This window comes from Rhagoletis zephyria, unplaced genomic scaffold, assembly GCF_001687245.7.
Source record: "Rhagoletis zephyria isolate East Lansing unplaced genomic scaffold, Rhagoletis_zephyria_1.1 Rzeph_scaffold_00989, whole genome shotgun sequence".
Lineage (NCBI taxonomy): Eukaryota > Metazoa > Arthropoda > Insecta > Diptera > Tephritidae > Rhagoletis > Rhagoletis zephyria.
In genome coordinates this window covers 16,037-27,686 of record NW_016158073.1, presented here as the reverse complement: position 1 = coordinate 27,686, position 11,650 = coordinate 16,037, and positions in this window count along the sequence as shown.

The window sequence follows — 11,650 nt, the reverse complement described above, 5'->3', positions numbered from 1 at the left end:
AGCTTTTGTCTGGGCCTCATCATTAACTGGGAGAGAGACGCTTAGAAGCTAGCCACCTCCACTTCCTCTAGGAAAAACACAGTAACTCTGTGCTGCTAGCCGGGCCACTGTGAGATCGAAGGCAACGACTTCGCTGATTAGTTGGTGCCTTCTGCCTTCTTAGGGCCGGAATCCTTTGGCGGTCTTAGCTGTTGCGAGAAGGTTCCTTACTGCCGAACCTTTTTGCGGTCTTAGTTGGTTTTTTTCGAGAACCATTATTACTAAGTGAGTACACTCTGCACGCAGCAAGAACTGGGAAGCCATGGGGGCCACAGACAGGCCAAGGTCTTTGGCTAACCTTTCAATGGCTTTCAGCTTTTACGCAATTAAACAGAAATGAAATCAGGCTACTCTCCGGGCCACAACCAACAAGTATTTCATATTACGAGTGGCTGCAGTGGTTGCGCTGGTGACTGCGGTAGCGGTACTCTGCAACAGCGGGCGCAGTAGCTTGATGTCCAGAGCATTAGGGGGCCCGAAAAGCTTGTGGTCCACGCCCTGTGAGGCCTAAAGCCTGAGCAGGTTCTTAGATAACTCCATCCGTTGCAGGAGTTGCACTAGTGACTGCAGCAGCGATGCTCTGCAACAGGAGCCGTGGTAGCTTGTTTTTCAGAGAAAAAAGAGCCCGAAAAGCTTGTGGTCCACTCTCTGTGATACCTAGGACCTGAGCAGGTTCTTAGGTGACTCCAAATGTTGCAGGAGTTGCACCTAACCCAAGTAGAGTTCGGATTGAGTCGTCTCTGGCAAACGCAGCACACAACCGTAGTTGTCAACAAAGTATAGAGCCGCAGCAAGATGGTCAAGTCGCTCACTGGCAGCACCTGAGACAAAGATAAAGAAGCGTTGCTGGAAACATATAAGACAATTGGCCGGCATTTTTTGACTTGTCCGAACGGCTCACTCCAGACAGCGACAGGTTGCCTTCTGATGTCGGCTGAGCACCATCGGCACAGCGAGGCCCAAATGCTTCCCGTAAGAGACCACAACAAAATGCTAAGCAAGCTGTTTCTGGTGTGATGCCACAGACGTAAGCACCCCAACAGACCCTTGCTCGAGGAGTATTCGCCCATGCACGTCAGAGGGCAGCTATTAGTATACACGGACGCAATCCAGTCAATAATCGACTAACTACTGGAATCGCAGCCTATGAATGCTGTGATCGGAGCTAGAGATGGGCGCGGGACCCGCGGGACCCACGGCACTGATTTAAAATTCCCTTTTCGCTTTTAATGTTTTATTGAGACGAAAACGAATAGCGAAGGAAAACAAAATAATGCCAGATCTTTTTTTTTATTTTTTTCATATTTTTATTATTGAAAATTAATTTGAAAGACATGAACATTTTTGTCAACTTTCGATCGGTTTGCAATCCACGCCATACACGTTGAAATTTCAACCGATCGTTTCAATTTGTTGTCCGTTTGTATCCTGCTTTAGAGATAAATCACGGGACCCGTGCTACAATTCTGAATAACGTCGGGATAAGCGGGTTCGGGACTTAAAAATCGAATTTCGGGATAAGTGGGATCGGGATTAAATATTTAGTTCAGTGCCCATCTCTAATCGGAGCCCAATCACCACCTGTAGCAGACACGGAGCTTCAACTGCCAAGACCCAGTGGATACGGTATGGATACTGTAGACGTCTCAAGAGCTACCTGTCCAGACTCGAACCCAATACCTTCAATGAGTGTCCGGTATGTGGAGACTCCCCACAGGACACCAACCACCTCTTCACATGCCAGCTCGACACCCCTCTCCCTATGGCCCGTTTATTGGGCCTACCGTTAGTTTAACTTGATGAGAACGACTGATGGACCAACCGAATTAGGCCCGGCTTAGTAGTGCCGCCACAACAACAGTAACAACAACGATTTCCTATGTTATCGGAGAGGCGGAATGCCGGCTCTGCCGTGATGTAATTTCCGTGCACATTATTTGTGNCTCAAGAGCTACCTGTCCAGACTCGAACCCAATACCTTCAATGAGTGTCCGGTATGTGGAGACTCCCCACAGGACACCAACCACCTCTTCACATGCCAGCTCGACACCCCTCTCCCTATGGCCCGTTTATTGGGCCTACCGTTAGTTTAACTTGATGAGAACGACTGATGGACCAACCGAATTAGGCCCGGCTTAGTAGTGCCGCCACAACAACAGTAACAACAACGATTTCCTATGTTATCGGAGAGGCGGAATGCCGGCTCTGCCGTGATGTAATTTCCGTGCACATTATTTGTGATGAATTCGCGTCATCCCTTGTCCACTGGCTGCGGTTTTGCGACATCTTCAGTGTCAGTTTTCGTTGAGAACTTCTTAAAGCTCTTCATTACTACTCCGCAAGTACATTTTCTCATACTCTGCCACACTTTGAATTCTTTATATCTTTTTTTCAGAAACCTCAAGTATTCATTCAATTTTTTTGGTTTATTTTGAAATCTTTCAACTGCACTGAAAAACCACTTAAGTGCCCAACAACCCAGTAACCTAATAAGTGCCACACCAAAAAACTGCCCACCTACAGCTAGTAAAAGCTGTCATCCCATATCAGCCACACATCCATACATAACTGAAAAAATATAAAATATAAGCAAAAAAAAGTAAACGGCAGCGAACCCAAGCAAACTTCCGAGATTCCTTTTTATTAAGCTTAAAAAAAAATACATGAGAAATTTTAAATTATTATTTTAATGGCCAATAAAAATATGTTTTAGTGACCTAGACATGCCAACCACCAACGTCATCGCCGACGGCGGAAACCGCGAGCGCAGAACATGAGATACGTGATTTTACAGAAAATTATAAAAACAACAAAAACTGTAGCGAATGTACATGCATACATACATACATATGTATGTACGTTAACTGGTATTGTAAAAAATAAAATACATAAAACAAAAAGCAACGCTAACCGTTTGTATGAGAGGGGGCGCAAACAGTTGCGTTGTAACAGTAATTGCCAAATGTTGTTAGCGCTCAGTTTTGTTGTTGCTTTGGGTTGTTATATCATTTGAGCGCATTTATTTTAGTTATTTGATATCGTCAACGTCCACCCGCGCTAATTGGCGATTTGTTGTACCTTGCCGGAGGCTTCGTCATGATATCTCTGTTGACAGCGTTTTCTCATCCCACTTTTCGTTTGCTTTTTGGATAGGGCGAATAATGTAAGTTGTATGTATGGTCCTTTGCTGCTTAAGCGCTTAAGCAGGTGTGACAATATCTATTATAATTCAAGTTTAAGTTACGTGTTCGCTTCTTTATTAGTGGAGTTTTCTTCTTTCACAAACATTTCCGACAGTTAAATTAAGAAATTAAGATGCAGGCAGCCCACAGGGCAGCTGTCACTGACGTTTTTCTTGGCACTTCACTTGCAATAAAAAATATTTTAATATTGTAAATATTATTCTCTATCTTATCTGTCAGCTGAAGGTTCAGGATAGAAGTAAGCTCACACGAACAGACGAAAAAAGCCAGACAATAAATTCTTTGAATGTTCTATACAATAGTAAAGGATTCGAAAACCCATACTAAAATTTTTGGTAAAAAAAATAAACAAAATAAATTTTGAGAAAAATACATTTTTGGAAAATGCACTTTAAAAAATTGTTTACAAAAAAAAAAAAATAAGAAAATTAGGAAAAATTAGTAATTTTTTAGAAAATAAATATATTTTGAAACACAAATACCGACTGCTGAGTGGAAGATCGACCTATCCCAGCAGCCAGTTCGACAACGCCCTATGTGCTGCGATAGGGCGTTTTTGGNGTAAAAAAAATAAACAAAATAAATTTTGAGAAAAATACATTTTTGGAAAATGCACTTTAAAAAATTGTTTACAAAAAAAAAAAAAGAAAATTAGGAAAAATTAGTAGTTTTTTTAGAAAATAAATATATTTTGAAAAACAAATACCGACTGCTGAGTGGAAGATCGACCTATCCCAGCAGCCAGTTCGACAACGCCCTATGTGCTGCGATAGGGCGTTTTTGAACCGAATTCTGAAATAGGGCGTTCTTGAAAACTTTTTGAAATAGGGCGTTTTCGAACTGGCTGCCGAAATAGGTCGATCTTCTGCTCAGCAGTCGATGCATTCTTGAAAATAAAGTTTAAAAAAATAATGCACCTTAAAAAGTTCTTTAGGAAAAACTGTCCAACTGTCCATAGTTGGGAAGACGGCAGCTCAGTTACTTTGGCTATGCTTTCTTCCCTTCACTGAAGCACATTTGCAAAGTACTAATCAATTTTTAAAACTCGCTAAAAAGTGACTTCATCTCAGCTTACTTTATTTATTATTTTCTATTTCATATCATTTGAAATTGCTACATTTAATCCAACATAATCTTGTTTCCAATTTTTCTGTATTTTTTTTTCATTTTCCTTTTTTTCAACGCAATCAAATTTTTACACCACCACAANTCATATCATTTGAAATTGCTACATTTAATCCAACATAATCTTGTTTCCAATTTTTCTGTATTTTTTTTTTCATTTTCCTTTTTTTTCAACGCAATCAAATTTTTACACCACCACAGGGACAATTTTGGTGTTGCCTGTTGGTTAGCCGCATTATTATTTCTAACTTTTTTTCGTTACATTTCCTCCGCACTTCAATTACATTTCACTGCAGAATATGTCCATACATAACTACATAAATATGTACAGACCTAAATACATACAATATATATGTACACACTTACATAGATAAAATGCTTAACGCCTTTGTATAGGCTTCTTTTTCGTTCACCTGTCATGTTTGCCTCTGTGGCAACGTATTGTCATTGCTTGCTTGACTGCTGCCTAAGCTTGTTTGTAATGGAAAGCTGCAAATTTGTGCGAGTATGTAAAAGAACACGTTTTCTCTTTTTTTTTGTGTTTTTTACTTTGCTTTGCCAATGCTAGTCTTTCTACGCATATGTACGTGGCTGGCTGGGACAGTTTCCCCAGCGACTGTGTGGACTTTCGTATGTGTTTTTTCTTATTTTTTTCGTATCATTTTCTGCTTTGTATTTTTAAGTCTTCTATTCTCGTAGGCCTAAATGCCGTTTTTGACGACAGAACAAAAAACACGCCGGAGCTTCTCCGGGGAGACTTTGCGTGCTACATATGTATGTACGTATGTTTAAGCATAGATATATGCACTGTACCGCATTATAAACATACACGTCCACCCGACGCTTGGCTGCGTAGCTTCGCAGCCTTTGTGTGCGTGAAAATTAAAGTTGAATGTCGCATAGTGTGTGTTTAACTTCCTTTACAGTCTCTACTGATTTTCCTGTACATATTTATCGTATCAGTTCTACATACCTTTTCCTTGTTTTCCACCATCTGCCTGTATGTTTTGTACCATCATAGCTAGCGCTTGTCAGCTATCATCTGCCTCACCACTCAACCAATCATATTTGCTAAGCGGCCACCGAGACAAGACGAGGCATTATTATTGTGCCTTCGTTTAATGCCAAGGAAGTGCGGTATTTTCACCTTTCATTCAACGCCTAGGTCTACGTCATTACAACATCCGCTCCAACCACCCGAGCTTTGTTGTAGACTTTTCGTGCCTCTCCTTCCTGTTCGTCACTCTTCTCCTCCCCCATTTGTCGCCATATCCACAGTCTGTTGACGTTTTTGTTCTGCCTTTCGCTCTAGCTTCCTGTAGGGCTGTGCGCTTTTTGTAAACACCTTCCTGGCAACAGCATGTTAGCTCGCGCTTCAGCGGCCATGTCGCCTAGTAATTTTACCGCTTGTCGCTAACACTTACTGCCTGCCAACATTGCGTGCGTTTAAATGCTATACTCTTACCTGCCCACGCTATCCGCCTACACGCCTACGTTGCTCGATAATCACGCGCATCAAAAACACAAAATCAGAAGTCGTCTGTGCAGCCATGGGACCCCATCGACCTACTACTAATTTCGCGTAATGCATTTTTAATAGATTCGTTAGCTTGCTCGCCGCAAATGTTTTTCTACCTTTGCTCAAGCGACAAAGCTCTCACTCACACCTCTGCAAATGCGCTCCTCGTCCTGTACTTCTTTCACACTTTAATTACCGTCGCTCGCTTTCTGTCGTCCGCCCCCTCCCCTTTCGCTGTCGATTGCTTGTCCTGTCAGTCCGCCAGTCAGTCACCTTTCAAACACTTCGTCTGTCAGTTCACATTGTTGTTGGTCCTTTCTCAAACAACACAGCTCACAACTCAGACTGCACTCTACTTCGCTAGCGCTATGCCCGGCAGTTGTTGCAGTTGTCTCGCTCGTGCGACAGAGTTTGTGTGTGTGTGTGCGCGCTTTAAGCTCTCACGCGCTCACACTTACCTCTTTCATATTAATTTTGTGCTGAGACTTGTCAAAAATGCCACGCTAGCCGTCAGCCACCAACCCCCCAATTCTTTACAGCAGCTCTTCATTCCCCATCCTCACCAGCGTCTCGCATGAAGTGTGCATTTTTTTTTAATGTTTTCTTACATCACATTACGAATATTTTACATGTTTTTAATGACATTACTGCGTCCTCTTCCGCTCTGTCACGAAGTTTGTCCTTTCTGCCATTAGCAGCCAGCAGTCAACCAGGTTCTCCACAGCAGCACCACCAACCACTCCCTTTGTGCATCACTTGTTTCAACTGCCTTCGAAAACGCCCATCGGTTGCAGCCCGCACTTTAGCTCCACCGTTCTATGTACTTATGCTCCCGTTAGCTGAAAGCATCTCTGTGTTTTAATTACTCGCATGTTTTTCTCACTCTCAACTTTTTTTTTTGCTCGTTGCTGCTTTTTCATGTTCCATCTTGTGCACACACATCGATTACCATGTAAGTACAATTTGTCATGAATATATTATACGTAGCACATATATTACACACAAGGATATGGTGGGTTCATACTCATTTGATTTTCATGCATATTTATGAGTACGTGTTGACACTTACATAAGTGCTTCGTATGACTGATTTTGTATGAGACAACTTGAAGGAGCGATGTCCTCCATCTTTTTTTTTATTTTTGAGGAGTTTGATAGGTTCCTGCGAAAAATCAATTAATTCTGTTGCGCCGCTTGTTGGAGTCTACGGGAGGCTCTCTCTTTCTCGCTCCCTTTTCTTTCAGTCTGCTTTCAGCTCTAACGATTCGGTACAAAGTTTCACAAATTCGTAAACTTCATTCCCTACCACACATTTCTAATATATATGCATCTATGTTTGGAAAATGGTATAATAGCCGAGCATTGGGGTTGATTTCTTTGTTTGTGTAAGTTTTTCAACCCAAAAAGACTAAATCCAATTTTCCATCTTCAATTTTTAATACATCTGTTTATCAAACCTACTCATTAAGTTTGCTGGACTAGAATGTAACTACTTGATAACGAATTTTAGGGATCAAGTGCAGAAAGGTCTACTCCGATGCCAGATTCCTTCATATTGAGGGCATGTATAATTTTTGTCTTTCAGAGTCTATTTGTTCCAGATAAGTTATAGTTTTAAGATCCAGTACGAGCGGTTATCCGCGCAAGACCATTACTAGCCCAGAACTTATGAAGGTGATGATCAGCTTCGCCCTTATGTTGATCTGGATGTCGTTCGTCATTTCTATGAAGTTCTGCTCCCAGAAGGCGTATATTTGGAGTCACTTCAATCTTATGTAAGTAAAGTTGAACTGCTTGTGAAGCAACCTGTTATTGCTTTTGTTATCCCTAAGTGTAGGTAGCGACCTTCCTTTTAGCGTCTCTGTAATATACATTTTACAGATTCGTTTGTACGTACTGGGGAATTACGAGTGTTTGAGAATGATGAAACTTGCTCTGGGGTTTGGGTAGGATAATGGGAGAGAACACCTATTGGAGTCATAACAGGCATATCTCCTCTAACATTCATAAAAGATCCCGTAGTAAAACTCACAGACTCAATGCTACCGAAGCTAATCTTTATACAACCGTAGGAGGTAATAATACCTACAAGGGATACTTGTAAAACGATAATCGCCATATTCAGCGTTGGACCTCAAGTTTGGTATACTGATGGTTCCAAAGTTGGGGTTGGGAACACTCTGGGCGGAGTGTATGGACATAGATTTCAAAAAAAAGCGCGTGCGATGGGCATATACCCAACCATATTCCAGACAGAAATTTTTCTAATTAAATTCTGCGTCCATGAATGTCTTCGAAGAAGGAGTAATGGCAACAATAAACATCATGTCGGATAAGCAGGCAGCATTAAAATCACTTGACTCTTGCAAAACAGTATTAAAGGAAGTAGACAGTTGCAAAAAGGCACTGGTAAAATTAGGAGCCAACGACAGAGTAATCCTGTGATGGGTTCCGGAAGCTTCGATAGCAACGAAAGCGTTGACACTCTGGCAAAATGGAATGGCCAACGGAGCCTGGCCGGCCGTCACGCTTTCTTTTGGTAACAGCAGAGCTCCTAAGAGGATGGGAGGACTTGAAAGTTACAACGCCAAATCGCATGACAAAGAGCAAAAGCCTGTCCAAAAAAGCTTAAACAGACGGCAGCGTTCATCCGGATTAACTCGGACTTAATCCGGATCAACTGCAGTTAATTCCTGAGTTGATCCGGATCAACGCTGCCGTCTGTTTATGCTTAAATATTCATAACTCACTCTCGTAGAATATGTGACGGGCTGCTAAATCTTAGGAGATAAAGTTTAAGATCACTGCAGACTAAAGTTTCATCTACACAATATGGAACTCTCTGAGAAAACGAACTGCATGTTTTATGTGATTGCCAGCGTATAACTCTACTTAGACTTATATACCTTGGATTACCTCCAAAGTGCTTAATTTCATTAATAGTCTAAGGTTGGTGTGACTAGATAAGGATTAACACAATATATCTAGCTACTTAGGTCGCAGCGTTATATGCTCTTATAATAATATCATCGTATTCACCCAAGAAGGCACTTACCTTCGGTAATTCGTCTGCTTTCTGGCTTTCACTGATGTTCGCTTACCGTAGGCCATCTTGGACCTTTCCGTATAGAGGGAAACGGCTTCTTGGTCGACAACTTGGTTTCTCTTCTATCCTACTCCGGATGGAAAACGTATCGTTATGTCTTCACCATCAAGTTGGTCGACCTATTTGTTCTATATTCGAATAATTTATAGCACAGCGTGTAAGTCCTGGTTTGTTGGTTGATATGGCGCTAAGTACACTTTATAACCACAACTCCTAATTTATCCTTGGAAAGATAGAAAGAGGAAAAAACAAAAAGGAAGGAAATTAGGCAACCTTCTACTTCTTCGGATCCACCCAGCGGAGGTCAATAACCTAAAAGTATCTAGTCACTTGTATGTCGTGAAACTTTGGTAAACCAGCAAAGGAGGCCTTACCCAGAAACCTCATTCTGAACTACTGAAANAAAGAAATTTGGAGTATAAAAGTTTGGATATCCTGGACACTCTTTCGATTTCGGTGATTCAAAAATAATGAAACTGATTCTAGGGTCTAGCCGATTTTTGCCTGGGGCACGTTTTGGTCCATAGTTAATTCTGACTGAAAATAAAACCAATTTGAGAGGTGTAGTTCACAGGCCTTCGTCAATGTTAAGTCCGTCAGATTACCAGAAAAGTATTGCTGGAGATACCATTTGCCTAAATCTGGGTAAAGGCAGTGGAAGTATTCGGCATTCTCGACTTTCTGATCGTCCCCACAGCGGCGGCAGTAGTTGGGGGCTGGAAATATGATTCTGGGGACGTGAATCCCCATTAAGCAATGGCCAGTGATGATCCCCACAACCAGCCTAAGTGAAGTGCCCTAGACCTCGCCTTACCCCCACAGAGCTACAGACTTAGAGAAAGCCCTATTCAAGTTTCCTAGCATATTCAAAATAGTAGTAAGCCTTAATGAACCCTAACACACACACAAATACATACATAATTAGCAACATGCAAACTACGCAGTGCCTTCCTCGATTTTAATTTTTCCCTGAAATTCATAAACAATAATTCTAAATGTGTTTATTAAATTTTGCTATGCAGAGCTTAAACCAACATGGTCAGCTCGCATAACTCACTGTCCAGCAAGCATTGGCTAATCCTCTTGCTTCCCAGCCAGTCTTCTAGTATCCCTAATCCACGTGCATTTCAACATACTTTGATTGAACCCCACTGCATAGCTGCACAGCTGTGACACTAATACGCTTAGTTAATTGCGTTGTATTATAATCCTGTTTATGGCGCTTGCCCACCGCCACTCCGCTTTTTCCATATATGTATGTATGAAGCTGGCAAAGGATGCTCTGGATGCTGTTACACATTAAAATCCCACTGCCGGGCCTCATTTTGTGTAATAAACATTGTGCGAAAACCGCGATTTAAAACAGGACTCCACTCCTTTTGACATAATTCATAAATTTGAAATGAAGCGCGCGCGCGCTCGAACGCAAGCAACGGTGTGCTCGCTGGCGGTGGGTGGAGTACTATTGTACAAAATTATACCGCACACTTGCTAGCCTTTGTACTCGTATTTATATAATTTTTCACGGCTCAGATGGTTGAAGTTTCATTACGTTGCATTAATACAAAGGCAAAACAAAAACAAACAAAAAAAAATGGCTGTCCAGCCGCAAAAAGATATAAATACAACTAGCGTTCGTTTTTTGTTTTTTGTTTTTTACCCTTTATTTGTATATACTTTCATACAAAATTAATTATTCACAAGTGCGCGCTTTGTTATGTTGCACACATATTTACGCCTGTATTTGGAGTTGTTGGAGGGTGGGTATGGGAAAAGGTCATTGGTGCGAATTACGAGTCGTGCGTGAGTATGTCTGTTTGTCAGTCAGGTGTTATGAGCACGTAAGCGAATTCATACAATTTAACACACAATTGCCGGCATATCTAGCATTTAATAATTTACCATAAATATTAATTACTAGCAATAAAATTGTGTGGCGTTAAGTTCATGTGGCTGTGGCCATCCAGCAGACGCGCACGTACTACAACTTTAATAACTGTCGAGAATTACATGGTACATGGTGAATGATGTGAGTGCTTGAGTCGTTGGCAGAATGTGAAGTATTTTAACTTATAATGCTGTATACGTGGCCTAAAGGAAACTTTTTTCTTTCGACGAATGTTCAAGGATCTCTGATTACAGACTGTTGAGAGGGTATTGGCGTTGTGACGTTTGTCATTTCTCTGCTTTCGGAAATTTTTACAGCAGAGTGGAATACTTTATTTTACTAGTACGTACCTATTCCATGTATCGATTCGTGAATACTCTCGAAAGCTACTATTACTTTCTTATTGATTTTCAGCGATCTGCAGGACAATACTGGCTAAGATAGTTGATGGTCTTTTGTAAGGCAATTAACAGTCAGTGGGCAAGATAATTTGAAAGATTTTGGTTATTCGCAATGACCGACCCCAGTGAGAGTTCTCGATCAGCGGAATTTGTATATCTCTTTAAATTTCTTTTTCCTTTTTTTACTTAAAGTTTCTTTTAATTTTTAGATTTTGTTGTTTAAAAAAATAGTTTCATTGAATTTTTAAGAACTTTTTTCTTTTTATTTATTCCTTTTAATTTTTAGATAACATTATTCTAAAAAGAAAAATTTTTTTTTTACTTTAATTCATTTATTGGTTTTTGTTATTTGATCCCAATGAAGAAGTC